This window comes from Pristis pectinata, chromosome 1 (genome assembly GCF_009764475.1).
Source record: "Pristis pectinata isolate sPriPec2 chromosome 1, sPriPec2.1.pri, whole genome shotgun sequence".
NCBI lineage: Eukaryota > Metazoa > Chordata > Chondrichthyes > Rhinopristiformes > Pristidae > Pristis > Pristis pectinata.
In genome coordinates, this window is record NC_067405.1 from 87,836,827 (window position 1) to 87,854,549 (window position 17,723).

The 17,723-nt window shown below is 45.8% G+C and overlaps 1 protein-coding gene across 4 annotated transcripts in view; it reads left to right on the top strand.

Moving 5' to 3' along the window:
* Window positions 1–17,723, top strand: part of rad51b (RAD51 paralog B) — a 435,778-nt gene that overhangs the window by 357,310 nt on the left and 60,745 nt on the right. The window lies entirely within an intron of this gene.

Here is a 17,723-nt window from a genome sequence, read left to right on the forward strand (position 1 = left end):
GAAGGTAAGTGGGTGGGGGAGGGGGGAGATGTAATAAGCTGAGAGGTGATAGGTAGAAGAGGCAAAGGGCTGAAGAAGGAGGAATCCGGTAGGAGAGGGCAGTGGTCCATGGAATAAAGTGATTGTTCTGTCCCCCACATCCTTCCCTTTATTCCATAGTCCACTGCCCTCTCCTACCGCATTCCTTCTTCCCACCCACCTACCTTCCCCCTCTCACCTGGACTCACCTATCACCTGCCAGCCTGAGCTCCTCCCCTTCCCATGACCTTCTTATTCTGGCTTCTGCCCTCTTCCTTTCCAGTCCTGACGAAGGGTCTCGACCCAAAACGTCAACTGTTTATTTCCCTCCATAGATGCTGCCTGACCTGCTGAGTTCCTCCAGCACTTTTGTGTGTGTGTTGCTCCAGATTCCAGCATCTGCAGAATCTCTTGTGTCTCTGGCTAGGTTGGAGTTTTCTTTGGAACATGGGGGAGACTAGGTCTATAAACTTACAACGGACTGAGACAGGAAGGGCTTATTTTCCAAGAACTTTAACCTAAAGTCCCTTCTTGACTGGCTTGGTCACATTTTCTATGATTCCATGAATACCAGGATTCCTGGCATTCCGAGCAAAGCTCTCCCAGGAGTTCAGGTTTGTCCCCATCCTTGGGATAAAGGAGAGGTGCTTTGAGTACAATGACCCCACTCCACAACTATTCGGAAGTGAGGAGAAAGAGCAGGATATTCAGTGCAAGCCTTTTCTGCCTTTTAATGAGATCCCAGCTGACCTAAGTCCAGCTATCATTTGGCTCCATCAGTACCCTTGGATAGCAAAGATCTCTTAATCTCAGATGTAAAATTGAACTCATGGCTAGTGTTCTTTGAGGAATATTCCACATTTCTACCACATTTTGTATCAAACATATTTCCAGACTTCCTACTGATTTTAGTGCGGATGTCATGCTGTCTTGTTCCAGATTCCTTATTTACTTCTTATGACACAGGCAAATTTAGCCCATGTCTCCCAGCAGAGCGATCCTATCAGTGTCATTCCCTCATTCTTATTGCCCTGTAGCCCAGCTTGAATTGGAGGCCACCACTCTGAGAACTTGGATCTCCCATGGTCAACCAAAATATTCCCTGTAGCAGCTTACTCTTTCTTACATACTCCCCTTTAGTTCTTTTACACTAGGGGTAATCTACAACACGCAATTAACTTAGCGAGTCTTTGGGATGTGGGAAGAAACCAGAGCACCTGGGAGACAGCTACCGGGGTCACTCATTGGGCCCCTTCTTTACCATTCAGCTCCTAACCGAGTTGGAGTGGGGCACATCTGGAGAATTGTTGGCCTTATCTCAGTCTCAGAATACTGGAACTGCATCACAGTTTTGTTAGTGGGACAGTAATCCAGAGAATGCCAGTTCAAATCCTCTCAGGAAGGTTTGAGAAATCAAAATTAAAAGTAAATCAAGAAATAAAAGTCTTGAATATTTTAACGTTGAAGAGAGCCTGGGTGGCCTTCAGATTTTTGTGTTCAGTCTTGGGATATGAGCATCTTGGCATGGCCAGTAATAGATGTACGTACTGTATACAGGCAGACCTCGGGTTATGACAGGGTTCTCTTCCTGAGAACTGTTCGTAGCCTGAATTGTTTGTACATCGGAAATGAACAACAGTTTGTGGGAAAGGGTCACAGATACAGCTGTGACGGGAGAGCGAGCAGGCAAGGGAAGAGTGGCTGCCAACTGGCCTCAATGACTTAGTGAGTGAGCGAGTGAGTCTGTTCAGCGCTCCCAGCTCTGCTTGGCTCCACCCAGCCCCCGATTGTTGTGGCTTGGGGAGAAGGGGGAGGGAAGAGAGAAGGCAGGTGGAAATGCCCGCGTTTCCCACCCAGGAGAAGATGCCTGCAGCCTCACAGCAGCCGACAAATTGGTATTGGTATTGGTTTATTATTGTCACTTGTACCGAGGTACAGTGAAAAACTTGTCTTGCATACCGATCGTACAGGTCAAATCACTACACAGTGCAGTTACATTGAGTTAGTACAGAGTGCATTGATGTAGTACAGGTAAAAACAATAACAGTACAGAGTAAAGTGTCACAGCTACAGGGAAGTGCAGTGCAGGTAGACAATAAGCTGCAAGGTCACAACAAGGTAATAGTAAGTGACATAGAATTTAAGTTTAAAAGTGTAGAACGATTATAGTAAGTGTAATGAGTAGATCTATAGAGAGCAGCTTGCAACGAGTCGCCACTCTCTGGCACCATCTCGCCAACAAATCCGTCCTGCCGGTCTCCCAATTGCTCGTTCATTTGCGCAGGATGCCCATAAATCAGGCATTTGTAACCCAGGGAGGACCTGTAGAGCAAAACAGCATAAGTCCACCAAGTCCGTGCCGATCATTTATGCTAATTTTACATTAATCCATTTTCTCTTATTCTCCTGACGTTCCCATCAACATTCTCCCCCGCCAGATTCTACCACTCACCTCCACACAAGGGTTAATCTGCAGTGGCCAATTAACCTACCAACCCACACGTCTTTGGGATGTGGGAGGAAACCAGAGCCCTCAGAGGAAACCCACACCGTCACAGGGAGAACATACAGACTCCACACAGACAGCACCCAAGGTCAGGATTGAACCCGGGTTTCAGGCACTGTGAGGCAGCAGCTCTACTGGTTGCGCCACTGCCCTTGTTGCCTTGTGAAGATACTGGTGGACCTCTTTTAACTGCTGGTTAATTGAAATGACTTCAAACAACAAAATAGCCCCTGGGTGTTTCAGAGGGCCTTGGTGTGGGACTAAAGATCAGATGGGTAAGGAGCCTGAGTTTCTTTCTCAGCACTTGCTATGTTTTTTTTTAGTTAAAAACCACATTTCAACTGCTTCATGATCACTTTTACCGAAGGCAATATTTTTTCCTCTTTTGTTTTATTAAATCTGAATTTAATTTCTCAAGAGACCAGAGTGGCATTTGAACTTTCATTCTCTCAATTACTGGTCCTGTAACCTGTACCCTGCAGTATCAGCCTTTCTGATAGGTAACCGGTCTTATAATAAACACACACACACCTACCTGTGCTGAAACCCCTTCGCTGCTTCCAAAGTGATCCCAGAAAGACTGAAGGCAGTTAAGGGTGGTCACTGGAGGCTGGGGGACTGTAATTAAAAACAAACCCAGTAGCATTACTTAAATTCTTTCACCAGCGACCCAAGACCAATATAAAATCGGCAGTTTAAAGCAACATGATCAGAGAATCTTGAACAACGGGATGTAGTTGCAAAGTTAGGTGACAGTCATTTAAAACTGAGGTACATAGGAACTTCTCCCAGAGGGTGGTGAGTCGCTGGAATTTTCCACCCCAGAAGGTTGAACATTGGGGTATTTAAAGAGGAGGTGGATGCATTTTTGAAAGATCAGGAGTGATCTCAAGTATGATTTAACACAATGCATTCAGTAGTATTTTTATCCTCTCTTTGATGCAGGTACTCTGTATTTTTTTTGTGGAGTTAATAAAAATATTCTAAAAAGAAAGAAAGATCAGGGAATTGAGGGCTATGGAGAACTGGCACAGAAGAGGAGATGAGGCCTGGGGCGGTTCTGTCATGATCGTATCAAATTGTGGGGTAGGCTTGAGGGGCCGAGTGGACTACAGGCTGTCCCCAGGTAACAAGCAGGTTCCATTTTTACTGATCTCCTTAAGTAAATTATGTCCATAAGTTGGAAAATACACAAAAATCACTAGATATGGTAACCATAACTCCACAGTATTGTGATGAATGGCATCAAAAGCACATAATACTAATAAGAAAGAAGAAGTACTAAAGGTGGGGGGGGGGGAAACTAGTTCTGCCGTTCGTAGGAACAAACATTTGTATGTACGTCAGCTTTTGAATTTGGTAACGTTATGGGAGCTCATTCGTATCTGTGAGTGTCTATAAGTCGCGGCTTCATAACCTGGGGACAGCATGTATCTTTTCATCTTTTGATGTTCAGTGAAGGCTTTCTGCATGCACAAGACAACTTACAGCTGTGCGTAGGTTGGGCCTTAAGCATAGAACGCAAATGAAAGTTAAAAGGGTCGCAGCATCTGGCTGCACAGAGTGAGGCCATTCACTCCATCATGTCTGTACCAGCTTTTTAAGGAAAATACTGTGGCTGTTGAAAATCTGAAATAAAAACACAAGCTGCCAGAAATACCACAAGATGCTATCCTTGATCCTCTTGAGACACAAGGGAACAAGCCTGGGGACCAAGGACCAGCCTGGGAACGAGAAGCAGGTCTCTTCCTGGCACTAACCACAACTTCAAAGAGCTCTTTTAAAGAGCTGTTATGGGCAATATGGGCTGTAAGGATTTTTGAATTCCCAATCCTGCCCCAACTCCCCTCCGGATTTTAACACTCATTAGAGATGGGCAGTTGCATGTGAGCGAGGGAGTCCCTGGCGATGTTGATGCTGCAAAGGTCAGTGGTCGTTAAGGGTGGATGGTAAGGAAATGATCAGCTTTCTGACTTAGATGATTGGGAAATGTTTGCCAGCTAAAGTGTGAACACCTAACTTTGAAATAAAGTTTATGATTTATGTATTTTTTTCTGAATGGCTTGAAGTTTTAGCAATTAATCATTAGATATCAGGGACAGGTTACTGGTGGATCCTGTGTGACATTTTTGTTCTCCTCTTTGACTTGATTCGTATCATTTCACATAGTGTTCATGGTCACAGTCTGGCCCACTGAATCAGTCCTGCTTGCCGGATTTTCTATTACCCAGGGGAGCTTGTACTGGCCCTGCCCACAACCTGTCCCATTGTTGGAATACAATGTTGGTAAGCTTCCCTGGGAGTGCAGAGGATGCAACACCTGCCCCTTTATCTACCTGCTACCCACAGTCCACGCCCCAGACCACTTTCCAGGTGACGCCGTGATAAATGTACACTCATTTCAATTTAGACAGCTACTCTGCAGCTCATGATGTGCCCTCTGCTTTGTGGCGACAAAGCACTGATTGGGTGAATGCTCTGTGGAAGACCTCTTTACAGTCTACTAGTGTGGCCTGGAGCTTCTAATCATGTGTCATTTTAATTCTCCTCCCCACTCCTATTCCAACCACTCTCTCCTTGATTTCCTACTCTGTTCCAGTGAAGTGCCACAGAAGCTCAAGAACTGCTACAACCAGCTATATTATAGCCTTCTGAAGTCACTGTTGGGTCAGTAGTGATAATGTTCCTCTATTTGCATTTACATTTCTTTTATCCCCATTGTTTGTTTCTATATTTGTCCCATTACCATCCCCTTTTATATTCCTCCACCTTCTCTTTCAGTTCTTGCCTTCCATCCTGCCACAGACATCTCTTTTGTCTTCTCCCCTTATCGTAAAACTTGCTTTATTAGCATTTTCTAATTCTGTTGAAGAGTCATTGACCTGAAGCATAAACTCTGTTCTCTCTCCACAGGACCAGCCAAGTGTTTCCAGCAATTTTTTTTTGCTTTTACTTATTTCAGTTCTTTGAAAAAGTTGTCCGATTAGTCCCACTTTCCCCATAGCCCTGCAAATATTTCCTTTTCAATGGTCCCAGCTCTGAATGTGGTGAACAAAATAGCTGAAGAGGTTATTGAAGAGTGGTAGAGACAGAAAGAGACAGAGACCCATTAGCAACAATTTAGGAGCTTGGTTAAAGCAGGATTGCATTCCAGATTGTGTCAGCCGATTTAGTATGTTGTAAGAGTACAGCTGATATGCCGTGTTTGATTAACCTGCTTTAAAGGAAAGGTTATGCTCTTGAACTCCAGGATGATCAACCCAGGAGAAGCAGGCATTGTCTGAAAGCAGCATTCAATGATAGGGCCCTCTGTTGCATAGGTTTAAAATGGATTGAAATTGCCCATTATCTCAATACCTTAGGTTGACCATTCAGATCCTTAAAAAATGCTTGAGTTGACAAAATCAGGACTGTCCGTCCACTGGACCCATATCCATACTTGATACTTGCTGCTTCGGCCCTGTTAATGAAGTCCCTCCTTAAATTTTCTTGCCTTTTCATCCTCCTTTAAGAGGCTTCTTAAAACCAACCTCTTTGGCCAAGCTTTTGGTAAGCTCTCCTAATACCTCCTAATGGAGCTCGGTGTCAACTTAAAACTGATAATGTAGATCACTATCGGGTGATGTTCTGGATAAGTGAACGTTGTTGTTGAGACAGCTTGTGATTCTGTAGCGAAGGATTCTTCTGAGCAAGATATTCAAGCACATTTTCATGGGGCACAGATAAAGTTTTCTCTCCCCTTTTAGTTCTTTGCCCTCCTTCCTGAGATGTTGATTTAAGGTGGTATTTTACCCCATAGGTTGTGACAGCAATTGAATTTAGCACTAATCCCCTTCTCAAGATCTCTGCCACGAAGTACATTCATGTGCAGAGAGAGATGAGTTAGAATAGATTTGGGCCTGGCTCTGACCTCCTTCCACTCCTCTTCTGTGCATTACTCATGAAATAATGGTGCTGGGGTGACCTTGCCCGTTGAACCACAGCCCAACAAGTGTCTGATGTGCTTGAGTACATGAGTTGGGGTGCGTAAGCTAATTGAAGATAAATAGACTATGTAGAGAGAAACTACAAAATAAGAAGGCATTGGTAATTGGTTTATTATTGTCACATGTACCGAGGTACAGTGAAAAACTTTGTTTTGCATGCCATTCGTACAGGGCATTTCCAAACATCAGTACATCGAGTTAGTTCAAGGGAAAAGCAATAATAAAATGCAGAACATTGTGTTACAATTACAGAGAAAGTGCAGTGCAGGTAGACAATAAAGTGCAAGGCCATGACTAGGTAGATTGTGAGGTCAAGAGTCCATCTTATCGTACAAGAGGTTCGTTCAATAGTCTTATAACCATGTAACCCTAAAATGAGATCAAGCTTATGTTCAGAAGCACTTTCCATATAAAAGTTCATGGAAATGTAGACTCCTTCACCCCTTCCCCCCAACACCCAATAAATAATGGAGATACAGCTGGGATCAAAGAGAATGGCAGAACATGCCTAAGGGGCTGAATGACCTATTTTTGCTTCTCTATTTACGCTGCCGGTGGGAAGAAATAAGAACACAAAGTGTGAAAACATTCAGCAGATCTTGCACTGTCTGTGGAGAGATAATCAGAGTCAATGTTTCAGGTCATTGACCCTTCATCAGTTTTTGCTTTGCAGTAATGAGAAGAGAGTTGGGTAAGGGGATGGTTGCCCATTCAAAACATACCAGCACATTACAAGGAGATGCCTCTTTGTGGGAATTTTGCATGACTTAAAGAGAAAATGAAATAAAATTTAAAAAAAACTAAACTTAATGCAGAGCAAGGTCCTAACAAGTTTGAAAAAGTTCAATACCACATGTGCTATGACACAGGCTTTTAATATGAACCAGCTGAGCTGTGGTGGAGGACTGGGTGTGAGATGTTTGCTTTGTAAAGCACTGCTCTCATTTTAAAGTTCACAAACCCTTGGATTAATAGGCAAAACAAAGTGGGAATGAATCACAGAATGGTATTCATACAGACCCATAAACCGCAAACACTCTCTGCCCTAGATTGCCAAACAAGCCACAGTCCTTTTCCAAATTATTTTTAATCCAAGTGCTTGAAAACATAACTGCCAAATCTTTGTTCCTTTTTGAATAGTTTCTAGCATTTCCCATGTAATTTCCCTTCAGTTTTCATCCTCTTTCCTAAAAGCCACAAACTCCAGTCGTTTCTCCTGGTTTCCTTACGTCTCCTGCTCCTTCCTCCTGCTTCTCGCCCTCATCTTCCCCCTGCAAAACTATCCATCGTCTGCCTTCTTCCTTCATAGTGCACCCTCTCTTTGGCTCCTTTTCCTCGTCCAGCACTGTTTCCTCCTCCTTCTGTTCCTCCAGTGCTTCTGCATCTTCCTTCTCCAGCTCCTCTTCCTCCTGCACTTTCAACTTTCTCATCTTCTTTTCCTCTTAAATAAAAACCTAAGAGATAGAAGCAGGAGTTGGCCATTCAGGTCCTCATATCTGCTCCACACTCAATAAGATCATGGCTGACCTTTTACCTTGGCACCACTTTCCTCCACTAAACCTACATCCCTTATTCTCAGCCGCTTTCTCTTCTTCCACCCCTTTTCCTCCTCCTGGTCCTCTTCTGTGTCTTGCTCCAAAATCCTCCAATTTACTCTCCCTCTTATTCTTCCTGTTTCCCTTCCTCTTCCTGCTTACCTCCTCCTTCTACAGTGTGGTGTCTCTTAGGACCTCCATTAAGAAGAAATACAGAGTCATACAACACAGACGCAAACATCACCCATTCACACGAATCCTATGTTAATACCATTTTTTTTATTCTCCCCACATCCTCATCAACTCTCCCCAGTTCCTGCCACTTATCTACACACTAGGGGCAATTTAAAGTGTCCAAATAACCTGTCAAACCACGTGCCTTTGGGTTGTGGGAGGGAATCAGAGCACCCAGAGGAAACCCACCCACAGGGAGAACGTGCAAACTCCACACAGACAGTATCTGAGATCAGGATTGAACCCAGCTCTCCGGAGGCAGTATCTCTACTCTTTTGATTGACGCTTCTTTACAGTTCTGCCATTAATGGCAAATATATCACAGACCATCAAACTAGATCCTCCTTTCCCTATCCAGATGCCTCCATGGTGGCTTTATCAACATGAACCATCCAAAGAGAGAGCACCAAAAGATAATATGGATTGTGAACGAGGTTGGCAGTGCTCAGGCAGGAGTGAGCTGAACAGTGAATCATCCTGTCAAAACAAAACATTTACTCTAATGGTTTATGAGAAATAAAGGAAATCTCCACCTTCTCCAATGGGGAAGCAGCAGGTACTTCGCAAAGCTCAAAATGAATGTTGCGGCACTGAGAATGTGGCGTTGTTCCGAGGTAAAGGTCCCCACAGTTGTCATGATTGAAGACAGGGGGCTTGGTTTAATACTGGCAGTTCACCCTCTCTCCATGTGCCAGAAGGACTGGGAGCAGCACACAATGTTGGTGAGGGAACTTGGGGCCTCCGAGTTAGGCCAAGCCACAAGTGCCTGGGAGGTTCCAAAGAAGTGGCTACCTCCCAGCTTGCTGCTGACTGCCAACCTTCTAGGATTATCCTGGCGTTTCCAGGAATTAAAGACTAATTTCTGCACATTGCTGTGGGTAGTTCAAGAGAAAAATCATACAGGTATTAAAATAGTTATTTTTTTTTAAACTTCTCTTTGTACAGTTTTGCTTCGTGTTATGCAAACAGCAGTGGGATACAAGGCAGTGTAACTGGGTCAGGCAATTGGAGGCAAGAGGTCTTATGATGGAACCTTTGGTAATATATGGGAGTTGAAGTGGAAGCTATACTACAGGGTGGCTTGCATTCTACCATAGCCGCTACAGCTGAACCCAAGCCAGCCAGTGGAGACGCACAGTGCATATCACAGGCAAGAGAGCGAGCAATGGAGTGGATCCGTTGTCTCTGAATAGATTTGCTTTTGTTTGTGGCTGCTACTTTCAGTTCAGCCTGTTTGTCAGAGGTCGCCCCTAACTGAGCTGTGCTGAGCAGACAATCCCTGAATTACCTTCCCTCTGCTGAACTCCACAGAGCTGGGATTCCCACGTTCACTGCAGACCGTGACGCAGGCAGCACAATGCAGGCACAGCCCGCGGTCCATTAGAGATCCACATTTACATAAAAGATGTAGCACCAAACATGGCCTCACAAGAGCCCTTTTTTCTCTCCCCACCCACAAAAGTTACTCAGCAGTAATTAGTTGCGTCCTGACACACACTTTTGTGCTGTTTGGCTGACCAGAAGCAATCCCCGCAACAGGACCACACAAACTGGATGCTCCGCCATTGTACGCGGTGACCTTTCCCTCTCTCACCTTTGCCCTGTGACTAGAGCACAATAGGCGAGCTGCTGTTTGTGGGATAACGCTAGACTGGCTGGTGTCACATCATTTCACCACACTAATGGTAGACTTCTGAGAGCAAACAATCAACAATTAAAAGAGGCAGAACACAGACAATGGGGTGGGGAGTTCAGGATCACGTGCCCTGGAGCCATTGCTGCAAAACACAATCAGCCTTTGTCATGAGTGTGCCCTGAACACAGGGCCAGGTGCTTCTTGAGAGGGGTGCATATCCTTCAGTTACTCCAGTCCGGCCTCTCTCCTCACTCTCTAAAACCTTTCAGGCCAAGCTCTGCTTCACTTGTCCTTGATTTAGTTGGTCCATGACAACCCCCATCTCCCAAAGCCTCGAACCTATCTCATTCAGATCCCTTCCTTGAGTTTGCCCCCACCTCCTCCCTGCCTCCCTAGCCCTGTAACCTCCTCCAGCCGAACATTCCCACCCCTCCTGCCCCATCCAGGATCTGCCTCCTCCAGCGTTGGCGACTGTACCTCCTTCCAGAAATTCCTTCTGTGGACCTCATCGTGACTTCATCGAAGACCACCCTCAAACACAACCTGCCCCTGTCTGCTCCTACAGCCCATTTCACAATCTCACAGCATTCTGCCTACTATTAAAATGGTATTTATGGTGCAACTATAATAGCAGCTCCAGTAGGAGTGGAACTCCCTGGGTATTTAGATTCTTCATACAAGTGCGAGCTGAGCTGTATGCTCCTGAGAAGGTCCATGTTTACTTCCACTGAGTTGGCATCTCTCATCATCCCTGTCATCTTGATTAATGTCCCAAGAATGTGGAATTTTATACTTCTCCTGCTTTGCTGTGGTGGGGTCCACAGAGGGAATTTGAGGAGGGAGAGCCACACCCCACTACACTTAGTATCCTCTTGCCAAGCCTCTCCTGGCTTCAGTTCTCTGTATCTGCAATAAGCTGCCTTTTCTTGTTCAACCATATCTCTTGACATCCTGGGTTCCTTAGATTTGTTGATCTTACCTTTCACCTTGATGGGAATACATTGGCTCTGAACACTCACCGTTTCATTTTTGAGTGACTCACGTGGGGTGCATGTTACTTGCCAAGTGGCAGCTCCTAATTCCCTTCTGCCAGATCCTGTCTTATCTCATTGAACTCAGCCTTCCCTGAGTGCTAATTTCCAAACATCCTTGTCCTTCCTCATAATTGTCTTGAAACTTCCATCAGACCATAAGATACAGGAGCAGAACCAGGCCATTCAGCCCATCAAGTCTGCTCCACCATTCAACTCTGGCTGATTTTTCTTTCGACCCCATTCTCCCGCCTTCCCCCATAACCCTTAACCTACCTTACCAGTCTCTGCCTTATATATATACCCAATGGCTTGGCCTCCACTGCCCTCTTTGGCAACGCATTTCACAGATTCAGCAACCTCTGGCTGAAGAAATTCCTCCTTATCTTGGTTTTAAAAGGATGTCCCTTTATTCTGAGGCTATGCCCTCGGATCTTAGACTCTCCTACTAATGGAAACATCCTCTCCTCGTCCACTTTATCCAGGCCTTTCAGTATCCAGTAGGTTTCACTGAGATCCCCTTCATCCTTCTGAACTCCATCGAGTACAGGTCCAGAGACATCAAGCGCACCTCATATGTCAAGCCTTTCATTCCTGGGGTCATTCTTGTGAACCAGAGTTATGGTCACTATCTCCGAAATGCTCTCCTTGTAGAGGTTTTCTATGCTATTAGGAGCAATGCAGTTTCTTTCCTGAGCAAATCTTGGAGCAAATTTGGAGTGGATTAGTGCTGAGCTTGTTGTTCAGCATCCAGACCCTTGGACCTGCCCGTTACTTGCAGTTCACAGGTTGAGACTTGAAGATGATACTGCTCCTGCACAGTGGCACAGTAGGTTGAGCCACTGCCTCACAGCACCAGAGACCTGGGTTCAATCCTGACCTCTGCCACTGTCTGTGTGGAGTTTTCACGTTCTCCCTGTGACCGTGCGGGTTTCCCCCGGGTACTCCAGTTTCCTCACACATTCCAAAGACGTGCAGGTGGTAGGCACATTGGCCACTGTCAGTTGCCCTGAGGTGTAGATGAATGGTAGAATCTGGGGAGAGTTGGTGGGAATGTGGGGAGAATAAAACGAGATTAACGTAGGATTAGTGTGAATGGTTGGCTGATGGTCTGCATTGACACGGTGGGCTGAAGGGCTGTTTCCATGCTGTGTTACTCTGTAACCCAGAGGCTGAGTGAGCATAGGCAGCATTGGAGCCTGGGGATCAGCAACAATACTGGGTAACCCACCATTCGTTGTACGAATAGAGGGCCTTATTCCAAAGGTGCAGCTCACAGGAGTCTGCAGCCTGCTGATGCAGTGTATGGATGGACCCTCTGTGTTGGGACAGCAGTGCCTCAGGAGGTTCAGGCAGTGGCAAGTCTCTTCAGCCTCCTTGAGCAAGACCTTCTGCTCGCTGGACCCAATGGATGTGCTCTGTCCTTGGTTGTTCAAGAGATCACAGCTGTCAGCTTGTACACTTCAGGATTATTGCGGGATTGGAGGCACATGAGACTGCAGATACTGGAATCTGGAGCAACACACTGGAGGAACTCAGCGGGTCAGGCAGCCGACTCTCCACTTCCCTCCATAGATGCTGCCTGACCCGCTGAGTTATTCCAGGATTGCTGGGTTTCTCATACAGGAGACAGCTGATGCCCTGCTTACAAGGGATCTTTTGTACTACGACAACAAATTCCACTTACATAGCATCTTCAAAACCTGGAGTTCTGTGTAGTTTTGGTTTCCTTACCTGAAAAAGAATTTCCTGGTCATTGAGAGACTTCAGTGAAGCTTCGTCTAAGTGACTCCAGGGGTGGTGGGTTACGTATATGAGGAGAGATTTTCCATATTTCTCTACGATATCGAAGAAGGCCACTTTGGCCCTTCAGGTCTATGCTGGCTCACAGAGCAATCATATCAATCATTTCCCCTGTAACCTCTCTCTGGGCTCTGTCCACCACGGTAGAGGGGAAGTCATAGTTCAGGAATATCAGCGATGTTCTCTTTGTTCTACACATCCATCCCCCACTTCCTCTGCTACAAAAATCTAACTTGTTTTCTCTGACTCCCAGTTCTGATGAAGGATCTCTTACCTGAAATGTTGACTGTTTCTCTTTCCACAGATGCTGCCTGACCTGCTGAGTAATTCCCTGCTTTCTCCTGCTTTAATTTAAAAGCAGTTGAACAGTCTTTGGCAATAGCAAACTGATAAGGGGCCTTCAGGATTCACTGCTTGGAGGCCCAGTCACTGCTCACGACCTACACTGCTTCATGGGAGGGGCCTCGGGTATGAAGGGTCAGCTCAGTCAGCCCTCTGTATTCAGGCATGTGGGTGGCAACTTTAGACCAATTGTTGGATCCAGCCCATTATTTCAGGGGCAAAAAACAAACTGCTGGAGGAACTCAGTGGGTCAGTCAGCATCTTTAGGGGCAAAGGGGTAGTCAACGTTTCAGGCCCTTCAAGCAGTCCATATTCCAAAGCTACTCTGACCGAACTTATTCTCACCCTGAACAATTAATTCCTCTCACTTTCTACAAATAGAAGGTGTAGCCATGGGCAGTCCCATGGGCCTTAGCTACGCCAGCCTGTTCCAAACCTACTGTGGTGCTGCCTGTCTGCTGAGTTCCTCCGGCAGCTTGTTTTTACTCTAGATCCCAGCATCCGCAGTCTCTTGCGTCTCCATTATTTCAGGGGATCCTCTGGACTCTGCCTGTATTAAGGGAAGGTCCCTCTGTGTGTGTGTGTGTGTGTGTGTGTGTGTGTGTGTGTGTGTGTGTGTGTGTTTGTCTCATGTGGCCTTCAAAGTCCTTCCAAGCTCCATAGAAGTTTGCAAGGAGGAGGTCTCTGGAAACGAGTCCTTCTTTTCGGGGACCTCTGGAAGTGGGACAGTTTCTGTACTGGGCCCTTAAGATCGATTCATTACTTACAGGTGTTTGCACTGTGTGTATGCCAGTATTTCTCAAGCTCCCTGGATAAATGTTAGCATTTATGTACAATTGAGAGCAGGCTCAAAGACAACTTCTATCCTGCTGTTATAAGACTATTGAACGGTCCCTTAGTACGATAAGATGGACTCTTGGCCTCATAATCTTCTTGTTATGGCCTTGCACGAGATTCTACAAATGCTGGAATCTGGAGCAACACACACAAAATGCTGGAGGAACTCAGCAGGTCAGGCAACATCTATGGAGGGAAATAAACAGTCGGCGTTTCTGGTCGAGACTCTTCGTCAGGACTGGAAAGGAAGAGGGCAGAAGCCAGAATAAGGTGAGGGGAGGGGGGAGGAGCACACGCAGGCAGGGGATAGGTGAGTGCGGGTGAGGGGGGAGCGTAGGTGGGTGGGGGAGGAGGGGCTGAAAGGGAGTGATGTAAGAAGCTGAGAGGTGATAGGTGGAAGAGGCAAAAGGCTGAAGAAGGACTCTGGTAGGAGAGGGCAGTGGACCATTGAAAAGAGGGAAGGAGTTGGGGAATAGATGGGCAGGTCATGAGGGTGGGGGAGGGGAAAGAGAAGGGGTGAGGGGGCTACAGGAATGAGGGAAAACGGGGCGGGGGGGGGGAGTGGAGGGGTTACCGGAAGTTAGAGAAATCGATGTTGAGGCCGACAGGTTGGAGACCACCAAAGCGGAATATGAGGTGTTGTTCCTCCAGCCTGTGTCTTATTCTGGCCTCTGCCCTCTTCCTTTCCAGTCCCAATGAAGGGTCTCGACCCGAAACATTGACTGTTTATTTCCCTCCATAGATGCTGCCTGACCCACTCAGTTCCTCCAGCGTTTTCTGTGTGTTTCTGTGTAACTGTAACACTTTTATTCTGCATTCTGTTATTGTTTTCCCTTGTACTACCTCAGTGCACTGATGTGATGAAATAATCAATATGGATAGCACGCCAAACAAAGTTTTTCACTGTACCTCAGTTCACGTGACAATAATAAACCAATTTTCCAATGACTATAGGACTTGCTATTGTTTGCATGTGTTTCCCTGAAAATGTATCAAGATTTGCATTTGGTACCTGAGACCACATGAGTTGGTCCTTGAGTCTGGGACATATTGGTTGTAATTGGTCCCCAAGTAGGCATCAATGTTCAAATGTACTTGGATGTCAGCTTTCACAGAGTGTTGCTAGGGTGCACCAGGAATCCGCGGGTCTCCTCATTATTTAAACCTGGTCCTTGGAGGTGCATTTTATTTGATGGAAATGTGTTGGTACCAACAGTGTCTCCCTGGATGTATGTAATATTTACTGCAGCTCCTTGGCAATGTGCCAGAATGTGGAAGAATCTTACTTGCTTTGTGCCAATGCTTCAGGGTCTCTCTGCATGTGTGATACTCCTAATGGTACGCCACTGTTTACAGGGGCCGCTGGATCTGTGTTGTTACTTGCAGGCATTCAGTCAGCTCTGTTGGGCAGGGCCACATCATTCACATGCCCAACACCAGGCTCCCGATGCAGACACTCTATTTCAAGCTCTGTCTTGGGAAAAGATTACGAGGCGGACAGAGGTAAAGGTTCAAGGATGTGCTCAAAGCTTCATGCAGCGACCCTGCTGACTCCTGATTATCTCTGGCCCCTGATGGCACGGAGTAAAGAGGAGCATTCAGGATGGTATTGAGCCCATACATCAGGACCACGCACAAACCCATGTAAATGGGGAAGGAGTGCACCGTCTCACAAACTACCCACCCCTCAGCCGCCACCTGCCCTACCCATGGGAACGTCTGCATTTCCCATATTGGCCTTATCAACCACTTCAGAACCCACCAAAGTAGAGCGGAAGCAAGTCATTCTCGATCCTGAGGGACTGCCTAAGAGGAACGATTCCCTGAAGTGTATCAGCATGTGTAGGAAATCCCTGGGAGTCTGTCAGTATTTCTGGTGTTGATGGGAGTGGGTCAGTATTGCAGGGGATCCCTTGGAAACTATTAGAGCTAACTGGGAGTACCTACCAATGTTTCAGTGTTACAGAAGTTTGCCAGAATTTATGGTTGGTCCCTGGGGATGTGTTATCAGTTGTACAAGAACCCCTGGGAAAATGCCAACATTTATAGTTGGTCACTTTGAACATGATAGTATCCGAGGAACAGCATCGCTGTTTGCAGTGGTCCTTGGAGAGTGTATAAGTAAATACAGGGGGAGGGTCTTGAGGATTGTGTTACTATTTACAGGGTATCCCAATTGAGAAGAGCTCCTTGAGATGGTCTGTATTTGCACACGTACATTGGAAGTACCACAGTTCTTACAGAGAGCCCTGGAAACGTGCCAGTATTGTGGGGATGCTTGAGTGTGTGTTTCAGTATTTAAAGGAAGTGAATTTTATTTACCGGAGCCTCACTGAGAATTTACGGGGTGTCACTGGCCCACCACAAGCACTTCAGAGATTTTTTTTCTGGGAGTGTGTTACTGTTTACATTCACATCCAAATCATTCACATATATTACAAGCAGCAAGGTTCCCAGCACCAATCCCCATGAAAAGCCACTAGTTACAAAATCCAATCACAAAAACAACCCACTACCATCACCCTCTGTTTCCTATTGCCAAGCCAGTTTTGGACCCAGTGTACCAACTTGCCTAGATCCCTTGGGCCCTAACCTTTTGGACCTTTCTGCCAAGTGGGACCTGGTTGAAGGCCTTACTGAGGTGCAAATAAATCACATCTTCTGCCCTGTCCTCATCAATGCACTTTGTTACCTGTTCAAAAGATTCAATCAGATTAGTCAGACGGAATCTGATCTTGACAAAGCTATGTTGGCTATTGCTGATTAGTCCCTGCCTTTCCAAGTGATCATTAATCCTCTCGCTCTCAGAATTCTTTCCAATAACTTCCCTACTGCTGATGTTAGGCTCACGGATCTGTAATTACCAGGTGTTTCCCTGCTGCCTTTTTTGAAAAAGGTGGAGTGGGGGGGCACATTTGCCATCTTCCATTCATCTGGTGGCTCTCGAACATTTAAAAACCTCAGTCAAAGCTCCAGCAATATCTGCCTCCCACAGCAGCCTGGGATAAATCTCATCGAGCCCTAGGGATTTATCCACCTTTAAGCCTGCTAAGGCATCGAGTACCTCCTCTTTATTTATGGAGACTGCACTAGATTTTCACCAACCCCTTCACTGAATCCTCCATCCACAACGTCTGTTTCCTCAGTGAATACCAAATGAAAAGTATTCATTTAGGACCTCACCTATTCCTTCCAGCTCCATGCACAGATTGCCCCTGTTATCCCTCATGGGGCCTACTCTTTCACTGATTATTCTTTTGCCCTGAATATATTTGTAAAATGCCTTCAGATTTACCTTAATACCTGATACTAATAATATTCCATGTCTCCTCTTTGCCTTCATGATTTCCTTTTTAAGTAGTTCCCTACACCTTTTATACTCCTGACAGGCCTCTCCTGTCAAGAGTAGAAGTATTTGTCTATGAGTGTTAGTATTAAGAGTATTAGTCCTCTATACCTGCTATATGCTTCCTTTCTTCTCTTTATCCAACCCTTGATATCTCTCAACATCCCAAGTTGCCTGTACTTGCAACCCTTGGCTTGTACCCTTTCAGGACCATGTTGACCCTGAATTCTTTCTCCTTTGAATGCTTCCCACCATGCAGATGTAGATGCTGCCAGTTTACATTTTCCAGGTCCTTTCTTATTTTAATGAAATTTGCCTTCCCTCAACATAAGACACTTATTCCTGGTCCATTCCTATCTTTTTCCATGACCTCTTTGAAATATATGCAGTTATGGGTGCTATCTCCAAGGTGCTCCCCCACTGACACCCCCTCAATTTGATCAGTGACT